The following is an 11,982-nucleotide window of genomic DNA, read 5'->3' on the forward strand; positions in this document are numbered from 1 at the left end:
TTTGAGGAATTTTCAAATAAAACTAAAATTTTCTAAAAAGAAACAGAGGTTTTGGGAAACGAGCAGAGTGGAAGGTGTGTACGGTCAGCCAACGCCCGAACGGTGAATCCCCAAAATACCTTTACATTATATGTTATGAGTTATGAGATATTATGTGGTGCATGTTAGAGAGGCTAGGTATTCTTATTAGGACTAGAGTGGGCCTGATTTGTGATGCCTTAGCTTAGGAGATCGCTGCTGCTAGGAGACACTTTGAGAGAGTGAGTAGGTAGCAGTGAGGAGCTCAGGGGAGGGCTATTGAGAGTAGCCAATGCATAGCGAGAGTAGAGTGTTTACGAGTTGGGATCCTAGGAGGAGGACTTGGGTTGTATATCGATTCGATGTGGACGATAGTATTGGGCCCGTACTATCGAAGACACCGGATTGGTGCGCAGTCCAAGTAAGAATCCTTGGGAGTACCAGGAGAGAGGATGTTTGAGTTATCGAGTGTGAGTACACTCAAGAGTATTCCTGATATTTCTTATGTTGTATTTAAGAGGTTGATCATGGTTGGGACACGCCATAACCCCGAGAGCAGTGGGGTGAGCGATGAGGAGATCCGTCGGATCATCCATGAGGAGGTGGTCGCTGCCATCAGAGCCGAGATACCGGAGATGTTTGGGTCTATTAAGACCACACAGATCGAGACGTTTGACAAGCGTTACGCTGCTTTGACTGATGTTGCTGTTGCTGCAGCCACCGCAGCTGTTGCTGCTGCGAGACCCCAGGGTGGTGATTCGTTGCTGTACCGAGAGTTCAGCAACACGAAACCACCGGAGTTCGATGGTACACATGATCCGATTGCCGCTATGAGGTGGATCTCAGACATGGAGGAGTGTTTCTATACGTGCTCATGTCCGGAGCACTTGAGGGTGCGATTCGCACTCAACCAGCTTCGCTTGGGGGCAAAGGACTAGTGGAAATTCGTGACCGCGAGCTATTCTACAGCTGAGCTGACTGCAGTGACCTGGGAGAGGTTTACTGCGATGTTTCGTGACGAGTATGTTCCCCAGGTGGAGAGGGAACGTTTAGCTCAGGAGTTTCTGACCCTCAAGCAGGGGACCGAGTCGGTGACAGTGGTTACGAGGATGTTTCATGAGCGGGCGTTGTTTTGCCCGGAGTTGGTGTCCACTGAGCAGGCTCGCATGAGCCGTTATCTGAGCATCTTGAGGAGGGACATCCGTGAGTTTGTGGCGAACTCGACTTATCAGACATTTGCCGAGCTCCAGGCAAATTCCAGGAAGAGGGAGATCGAGCTTGAGACACAGGCGAGGGAGGAGACTGAGTTGCAGAGGGGTGATCGGCGACCGGCACAGTCGCAGCCGGCCACCAAGCGGGCAAAGCCCGCTGATTCGAGGGCAGGCAGTTCAAGGGGCCGCACTTGTGGGAAGTGTGGCAAGAGCCATGACAGGCCGTGCAAGACTGGGGTATGCTACAAATGCGGGAAGGAAGGACATTTTGTGAGGGACTATCCGAAGGGGTTCTCGGTTTGCTTCCATTGCAACCAGACCGGCCATCGGAAGGCCGAGTGCCCCCAGCTTCAGAGATCAGCGCAGGGATCTGCACCTGTGGTTCGAGCTACCGAGACCCGGCCAGTGAAGGCCGAAGCACCGAAGGCTAGGGGCAGAGCCTTCCAGCTGACTGCGGAGGAAGTCCGCACAGCACCTGACGTCGTGGCGGGTATGTAATATTTATCTATTTTATGTTGAGTTTATGCTATTGTAATTGCTATATGTTGTGCGTAGGTACTTTTCTTGTGAGTTCTGTACCTACATTGGTTTTATTCGACTCGGGTGCGAGTTGGTCTTTGATATCTTTAGCTTTTAGTCGGCACATTAGTATTCCGAGAGAGGCATTGAGTCGACCTCTTCGGGTTTCCATAGCAGATGAGCGTGATATATGTGCTACCGAGGTGATACGTGGATGCGTGCCGGAGATCTTCGGGGTGGAGTTCCCGATTGATTTGATTCCGATTGCTATGGGGGATGTATGTGTCATAGTAGGTATGGATTGGTTGAGCCGTTTCGGGGCTGTCATAGATTGCGAGCGTCAGTTGGTGACGATCCGAGATCCTAGTGGGGGAGTGCTGACAGTTTATGGCGAGGGGACTCATGGTGGTTCGGTATTCTGTTCGGCTGCCAGAGCGAGGCGGAGTTTGCAGCAGGGCTGCAAGGGATTCGTGGCCTATGTGACGGATGTACGAGAGGCCGTTGGGAGGCCAAGTTCAGTGGATGATGTGCCAATAGTGCGTGAGTTCCGGGACGTGTTTCCCGAGGAGTTGCCGGGTGTACCTCTCGAGAGGCAAGTGGAGTTTCGTATCGATTTGATTCCCGGGGCTGCGCCTATCGCTAAGGCGCCATATCGGCTGGCACCGCTAGAGATGCAGGAGTTATCCTCACAGCTGCAAGAGCTGTTGGGGAAAGGGTTCATCCATCCCAGTAGCTCTTCCTGGGGAGCGCCGATCCTTTTTGTCAAGAAAAAGGATGGTTCACACCGGATGTGCATTGATTACCGGGAGTTGAACAAGTTGACGGTCAAGAACTGTTATCCGTTGCCGAGGATCGACGATCTATTCGATCAGTTGCAGGGGGCGTCTTGGTTCTCCAAGATTGACTTGAGATCGGGATATCACCAGATGAGAGTTCGGGATGAGGATATCCAAAAGACGGCGTTTAGGACTCGTTACGGGCATTACGAGTTCGTGGTAATGCCATTCGGGCTCACCAATGCACCAGCGGCATTCATGGATCTCATGAACAGGGTGTGTAGGCCGATGTTGGATCGTTCAGTCATTGTATTCATTGATGATATCCTGGTGTATTCGAGGACCAGAGAGCAGCATGAGGAGCATTTGAGGGAGTTCCTCGGGGTTCTGAGGTTGGAGAGGCTATTCGCCAAATTCTCCAAGTGTGATTTTTGGTTACGGGAGGTCCAGTTCTTAGGGCATCTCGTTAACCAGAATGGGATATTGGTTGACCCGGCCAAGATCGAGGCCGTGATGAGTTGGGAAGTGCTGAGGTCACCTGCGGAGATCCGAAGTTTCTTGGGGCTGGCAGGCTACTATCGGAGATTTATCAGGGACTTCTCCAAAATTGCTGTGCCACTTACCAAGTTAACCCGGAAGGGTGTTACTTTCTCATGGGGTCCGGAGCAGCAGACATCATTTGAGACTCTTCGCCAGAGATTGTGCGAAGCTCCCGTGCTTGCATTGCCGGAAGGGATGGAGGATTTTGTAGTGTACTGTGATGCATCGATATCGGGGTTGGGAGCGGTGTTGATGCAGAGAGGGCATGTGATCGTGTATGCATCGAGGTAGTTAAAGCCTCATGAGACGAGATATCCCACCCACGATCTGGAGTTGGGGGCTGTGGTGTTCGCCCTCAAGATTTGGCGTCACTATCTGTATGGGGTTCGGTGTACGATATACACGGACCACAAGAGTTTGAAGTACCTGATGGATCAGCCAAATCTGAATATGCGGCAGAGGAGATGGTTGGATGTGGTAAAGGATTATGATTGCGAGATCCTGTACCACCCGGGCAAGGCTAATGTGGTAGCCGACGCCCTGAGTCGTAGGGCAGAGAGTGCCCCATTGCGAGACATTTGTTTGAGGTTGACGGTGACGACTCCGATTTTGGACACCATCCGAGGGGCTCAGGCTGAGGCTACGAGATCAGAAAATCAAAAGAGGGAGCGGGTGGTTAGTCAGGTATCGGAATTTGTTACCGATGGTTGAGGACTTATGACGTTTCAGGGTCGGATTTGGGTACCGTTTGTGGGCGAGACGCGTAACATTTTGATGGAGGAGGCACATCGATCGAAGTTCTCGATCCATCCTGGGGCTACCAAGATGTATTTGGACCTAAAGAAGGAGTATTGGTGGCCCTGTATGAAGAGGGATGTTGCTTGGTTCGTCGAGAGGTGCCTAACTTGTCGCCAAGTTAAGGCCGAGCACCAGCGTCCGCATGGTAAGCTGCAATCGTTGGAGATTCCCGAGTGGAAGTGGGAACAGATTACCATGGATTTTATCACCAAATTGCCAAGGACTGCGAGAGGAGTTGATGCGATTTGGGTGATCATGGATAGATTGACGAAGAGCGCTCATTTTCTAGCCATCAGCGAGAGCTCTTCTGCGGAGAAATTGGCGGAATTATATGTGAGAGAGGTGGTATCGCGGCATGGGGTTCCGATGTCGATTGTTTCAGACCGGGATGTGCGTTTTACTTCCAGGTTTTGGAAGAAGTTTCATGAGGAATTGGGTACGAGATTGCATTTCAGTACCGCATACCACCCGCAGACGGACGGACAGAGCGAGTGAACGATTCAATTGCTTGAGGATATGCTCCGAGCATGTGTTCTGGGTTTTGGAGGGAGCTGGGACACCTACCTACCTTTAGCAGAGTTTTTGTATAACAACAGCCATCATTCGAGCATTGGTATGCCACCCTTTGAGCTGTTGTATGGGCGGAGGTGTCGCACCCCCATCTGCTGGGGAGAGGTGGGGCAGCGGGTGATGGGTAGCACGGAGATTGTACTCCAGACGACCAAGAAGATTCAGCAGGTCAGGCAGAGGTTGTTGACCGCGCAGAGTCGCCAGAAGAGTTATGCGGACAGGCATCGGTCTGAGCTCGAGTTTCAGGTCGGTGATCTTGTGCTCCTAAAGGTCTCTCCTTGGAAAGGAGTGATACGATTTAGGAAGAGGGGCAAGTTGGGACCCCGGTACATTGGACCCTTCAGGGTAATTGCTAGGGTAGGCAGGGTAGCCTACCGGTTGGACCTACCTGCTGAGTTGGGGCAGATCCATGATACCTTTCATGTCTCGCAGTTGAGGAAATGAATTGCCGACGAGTCGGCAGTGGTGCCGTTGGAGGATATTCAGGTGGATGCGAGCCTGAACTACGCAGAGAGACCAGTTGCGATTGTGGATCGAAAGATCAAGGTTCTGAGGAACAAGTAAGTGCCTCTGGTACAGGTTCAGTGGCAGCATCGGAAGGGATCCGAGTTGACTTGGGAACCGGAGCGGGAGATGTGGGAGCAGCATCCAGATTTATTTCAGGAATGAGACTTCGAGGGCGAAGTCAGATTCTAGTGGGGGAGAATTGTAACATCCGGGATTTCAGGTATATTAATTAATCTTTTTATTTTGAGTTTTGAGAAGGGACTTGGCGAGTTGGTGCGTAGACTCGCCGAGTTAAGACGCGGGTTCTCATCCGGATTGATGCTCGGACTCGGCGAGTCGCCTTAGTGGACTAGGCGAGTCTGCGTCGTGTAATGAAACCCTAATTTCTCGGGTTTATGGCCTATTTAAAGGGCCTTATGGCCGTCATTTGCGCTCATTAGTCCCCAGAGTGAAACCCTAGAACATTTGAGTGATTCAAGTGAGGGAAGGAGCCATTATTGATTCTTGGAGTTATTGTCTAGCAAGGGAAGAGAAGATCTAGCCAAGAGGAAGCAAGAGAGGGGTGGATTCTTGAAGAGCTAAGGTCCAGGACATCACATCTGAGGTACCATTCAAATCCTTCTTTGTTATTGTGATGTTCATATAGATTTAGGGTTTTTGAACCCATTTGTGGCTAGATCTAGCATCATCATGGTCCCTTGGCGAGTTAGGGCTCTGAATCAAGACCCATAGAGGTCCAGAGCACCTCCTTGCCCAAGCTTTATGTGCATCCATGGAGGTTTTAGATTGGGATCTATGTATTTGAGGATAAACCTCCATTAATGAGCTATTTGATGCTTAATGAGCACCAAGACTCGGACTTTACGTGATCAATAAGCTTAAGGGACTGGATCTATGAGTTACTAGAGTGGATCTGACCTTAGAAGGTCGTTTGAGGTTGTGCATGGAGTGCACACGTCGAGTCCAATCCCAGACTCGGCGAGTTGGTGCGGGTTGTTCAAAGACTTCGGACCAGGGACTGAGTAACCGAGTCGGGTGAGTGACTCGGTGAGTTGGAAGAGATTCAGAGGGAATCGGGTTCCTGTAGGGACTCGGCGAGTCCACGCCAGACTCGGCGAGTCGGGTTGACCATTGACTGTTGACCAGTGTTAACTGGTTCGACTTCGTGGTATTAGTCAGCCAGAGTCAAGTAGTATTAAGTAAAAATACACCTGTGTTGTAGGAGGACGATAGCTCGGGAGATCGAGCACCAATGGTTGAGAGGTTTACGAGTTACCGAGACACGCGAGGTGAGTCTTCTCACTATACGTTACCTTGAGTGGTATTATGAGTTGACCAGAGGGTCTTATGTGCTATGTATGAGACTATGTGCTATTTATGAGATTGTATGCTATGTGTTATTTGTAAGTTGTATGACTATATAGACCGGACCGGAGGGTCCAACGATTCAGATCAGGCCAGAGGGCCCAATGAGCTATGACTGGACCAGAGGGTCCGACGAGCTGCGGGACTGGAAGGTCCCGCTGAGACATCTTGACCAGAGGGTCGGGTTAGCCTCGAGTGGAGTATTTGTAGTATGTGGTATTTTAGGTAACTCACTAAGCATTTATTCTTACAGTTGTTATGTTTGATGTCTCAGGTACCAGCGAGGACCGTAGGAAGGCGACGGCTTGACACGTACACACACATTGATGGAGATTTTTATATGTAGAGATCTTGGGATTTGTTTTTGAAAACAGGATTGATTATGGATTTTGATTTGTTATGTGATACATTATGTGATTTTGAAAATGAAAAATTATTTTGAAAATTTACGGTGTTACATAAAAGTTCAATTACACTTAAGTTAGGCGGACACGCTTCATTGTCATTCATACTTTGAGTGATAAAAGTAACATCTTTTTATATAATCTGATAGTATTTCATTTTGATATAAAATTTCACTTTTAACAAAACACACCGGTCAAAACCTGTAAAACTCACCAATAATTTTGGTTAACGTATTTTTAAAAGTGTGTATGCTCAGGAAATTAGAAGCTGGAATTCGAGCCTCATGAGTTAAGAAATACGATATTTTTCCTTGTCTATTATTATGGGCCAATTTGTTCTAATCTCATTTTAGATTAACCTTACTTTAGCATAGCATGTTTCTTATTTATGTTTTTGAAGTTTTAGAATATGTAATTCCTATATTATAATTTGTGTAAAACAGGTAATGTTAATTAAGTTTTATACTGTTTAATGCATGTTTGTTATCTTTGATTCAAATTCGGCGTCGCAACCCGACATTTCCGCCACTGGTTGTGGTGTGACAAATGTACTATTTCGTTGGAAGTGGCTTGATACTCGAAAGAGAGTTATTTCTAGTAATAATTTCAACACTATCGACAAACGACATGGAATGTACAAAGATGATCAACTCATATGTGCCTTACAAGCTGAACAACTGTTCTACATTCGGAAGCCTTCTCGATCAAAGCAAAACAATAACCATCAGTGTGTCGTCGAGCATGTTAATCATCGAAGTATTTAATTAAAATTTTATCATATAATTAAGTTTTTATTTATACTTAATTATTAATCATTTTTGGAAAACACGGAATTAGTTAGTGCACGAGCTCATAGAGCAAACTCAAGGGTTAATGGAGAAAGAAATCTAACAACCGTTGAAGAAAGATCTTGTATTGAGAAAATATTAGGTTTATGGTGTGGCCATCAGATGCATTGGAAAAAACCTTATGCTGTTCTGCTGATTACACAACCATCATAGCCACCACCACAGTTACACTTAAGTTAGGCGGACACGCTTCATTATCATTCATACTTTGAGTGATAAAAGTAGCATCTTTTTATATAATCTGATAGTATTTCATTTTGATATAAAATTTCACTTTTAACAAAACACACCGGTCAAAACCTGTAAAACTCACCAATAATTTTGGTTAACGTATTTTTAAACAAGTGTATGCTCAGGAAATTAGAAGCTGGAATTCAAGCCTCATGAGTTATGAAATACGATATTTTTCCTTGTCTATTATTATGGGCCAATCTGATCTAATCTCATTTTATATTAACCTTACTTTAGCATAACATGTTTGTTATTTATGTTTTTGAAGTTTTAGAATATGTAATTCCTATATTATAATTTGTGTAAAACAGGTAATGTTAATTAAGTTTTGTACTGTTTAATGTATGTTTGTTATCTTTGATTCAATTTCGGCGTCGCAACCCGACATTTCCGCCACTGGTTGTGGTGTGACAAATGTACTATTTCGTTGGAAGTGGCTTGATACTCGAAAGAGAGTTATTTCTAGTAATAATTTCACCACTATCAACAAACGACATGGAATGTACAAAGATGGTCAACTCTTATGTGCCTCACAAGCCGAACAACTGTTCTACATTCGAGAGCCTTCTCGATCAAAGCAAAACAATAACCATCAGTGTGTTGTCGAGCATGTTAATCATCGAAGTATTTAATTAAAATTTTATCATATAATTAAGTTTTTATTTATACTTAATTATTAATCATTTTTGGAAAACACAGAATTAGTTAGTGCACGAGCTCATAGAACAAACTCAAGGGTTAATGGAGAAAGAAATCTAACAACCGTTGAAGAAAGATCTTGTATTGAGAAAATATTAGGTTTATGGTGTGGCCATCAGATGCATTGGAAAAAACCTTATGCCATTCTGCCGATTACATAACCATCATAGCCACCACCACAGCTACACTTAAGTTAGGCGGACACGCTTCATTTTCATTCATACTTTGAGTGATAAAAGTAGCATCTTTTTATATAATATGATAGTATTTCATTTTGATATAAAATTTCACTTTTAACAAAACACACCGGTCAAAACCTGTAAAACTCACCAATAATTTTGGTTAACGTATTTTTAAACATGTGTATGCTCAGGAAATTAGAAGCTGGAATTCGAGCGTCATAAGTTATGAAATACGATATTTTTCCTTGTCTATTATTATGGGCAAATTTGTTCTAATCTCATTTTATATTAACCTTACTTTAGCATAGCATGTTTGTTATTTATGTTTTTGAAGTTTTAGAATATGTAATTCATATATTATAATTTGTGTAAAACAGGTGATGTTAATTAAGTTTTGTACTGTTTAATGTATGTTTGTTATCTTTGATTCAATTTCGGCGTCGCAACCCGACATTTCCGCCACTGGTTGTGGCGTGACAAATGTACTATTTCGTTGGAAGTGGCTTGATACTCGAAAGAGAGTTATTTCTAGTAATAATTTCACCACTATCAACAAACGACATGGAATGTACAAAGATGATCAACTCATATGTGCCTCACAAGCCGAACAACTGTTTTACATTCGAGAGCCTTCTCGATCAAAGCAAAACAATAACCATCAGTGTGTTGTCGAGCATGTTAATCATCGAAGTATTTAATTAAAATTTTATCATATAATTAAGTTTTTATTTATACTTAATTATTAATCATTTTTGGAAAACACAGAATTAGTTAGTGCACGAGCTCATAGAACAAACTCAAGGGTTAATGGAGAAAGAAATCTAACAACCGTTGAAGAAAGTTCTTGTATTGAGAAAATAATAGGTTTATGGTCTGGCCCTCAGATGCATTGGAAAAAACCTTATGCCATTCTGCCGATTACATAACCATCATAGCCACCACCACAGCTACACTTAAGTTAGGCGGGCACGCTTCATTTTCATTCATACTTTGAGTGATAAAAGTAGCATCTTTTTATATAATATGATAGTATTTCATTTTGATATAAAATTTCACTTTTAACAAAACACACCGGTCAAAACCTGTAAAACTCACCAATAATTTTGGTTAACGTATTTTTAAACATGTGTATGCTCAGGAAATTAGAAGTTGGAATTCGAGCGTCATAAGTCATGAAATACGATATTTTTCCTTGTCTATTATTATGGGCAAATTTGTTCTAATCTCATTTTATATTAACCTTACTTTAGCATAGCATGTTTGTTATTTATGTTTTTGAAGTTTTAGAATATGTAATTCCTATATTATAATTTGTGTAAAACAGGTAATGTTAATTAAGTTTTGTACTGTTTAATGTATGTTTGTTATCTTTGATTCAATTTCGGCGTCGCAACCCGACATTTTCGCCACTGGTTGTGGCGTGACAAATGTACTATTTCGTTGGAAGTGGCTTGATACTCGAAAGAGAGTTATTTCTAGTAATAATTTCACCACTATCAACAAACGACATGGAATGTACAAAGATGATCAACTCATATGTGCCTCACAAGCCGAACAACTGTTCTACATTCGAGAGCCTTCTCGATCAAAGCAAAACAATAACCATCAGTGTGTTGTCGAGCATGTTAATCATCGAAGTATTTAATTAAAATTTTATCATATAATTAAGTTTTTATTTATACTTAATTATTAATCATTTTTGGAAAACACAGAATTAGTTAGTGCACGAGCTCATAGAACAAACTCAAGGGTTAATGGAGAAAGAAATATAACAACCGTTGAAGAAAGATCTTGTATTGAGAAAATAATAGGTTTATGGTCTGGCCCTCAGATGCATTGGAAAAAACCTTATGCCATTCTGCCGATTACATAACCATCATAGCCACCACCACAGTTACACTTAAGTTAGGCGGACACGCTTCATTTTCATTCATACTTTGAGTGATAAAAGTAGCATCTTTTTATATAATATGATAGTATTTCATTTTGATATAAAATTTCACTTTTAACAAAACACACCGGTCAAAACCTGTAAAACTCACCAATAATTTTGGTTAACGTATTTTTAAACATGTGTATGCTCAGGAAATTAGAAGCTGGAATTCGAGCGTCATAAGTCATGAAATACGATATTTTTCCTTGTCTATTATTATGGGCAAATTTGTTCTAATCTCATTTTATATTGACCTTACTTTAGCATAGCATGTTTGTTATTTATGTTTTTGAAGTTTTAGAATATGTAATTCCTATATTATAATTTGTGTAAAACAGGTAATGTTAATTAAGTTTTGTACTGTTTAATGTATGTTTGTTATCTTTGATTCAATTTCGGCGTCGCAACCCGACATTTCCGCCACTGGTTGTGGCGTGACAAAAGTACTATTTCGTTGGAAGTGGCTTGATACTCGAAAGAGAGTTATTTCTAGTAATAATTTCACCACTATCAACAAACGACATGGAATGTACAAAGATGATCAACTCATATGTGCCTCACAAGTCGAACAACTGTTCTACATTCGAGAGCCTTCTCGATCAAAGCAAAACAATAACCATCAGTGTGTTGTCGAGCATGTTAATCATCGAAGTATTTATTTAAAATTTCATCATATAATTAAGTTTTTATTTATACTTAATTATTAGTCATTTATGGTGTGGCCATCAGATGCATTAGAAAAAACCTTATGCCATTCTGCCGATTACACAACCATCATAGCCACCACCACAGTTACATTTATCACAGTTTATCACAATTAAACAACGCTATTTAATTTCAGAGTCATATATATATATATATATATATATATATATATATATATATATATATATATATATATATATATATATATATATATATATATATATGATCAATAAGTATATCTTGATTTGGTAATTTTGGTTTGTGATGGTAATTTGCAAAAAACTTTGGTAATTGTTTTTTTTTTTGTCCCAAGTGCAAAAAATAGCAATGTACGTTTGGTATTTCTTGTATTAAGTGCAAGAAATAGCAATGTACTTTGGTACTTTTGTTTATGTTGATAACTTAACTTATAAGTTTATATATGTTGTTTATTATGTAGATGGAAAATCTTTGTGCAATACTCGACAACCGAACGTGTCAGGAGGAACTTTATGCGTTTTTTTCATTTGGGGAAATTACGAACTAATGATCAAGGAGGAAATGAGGGAAGCGAAGACGATGGTTCATTGAATTAGTTTGTGTTTTGTTAGACTTGTTATATCATAACTTTATAACACGTTTGTTCTTTACTTTGTTATTTGTACGAAATTATAGTATATACTTTGGTACTTAACTG

Source organism: Lactuca serriola, chromosome 1 (genome assembly GCF_051521515.1).
Source record: "Lactuca serriola cultivar US96UC23 chromosome 1, Lser_US96UC23_V15, whole genome shotgun sequence".
Taxonomy (NCBI): domain Eukaryota; kingdom Viridiplantae; phylum Streptophyta; class Magnoliopsida; order Asterales; family Asteraceae; genus Lactuca; species Lactuca serriola.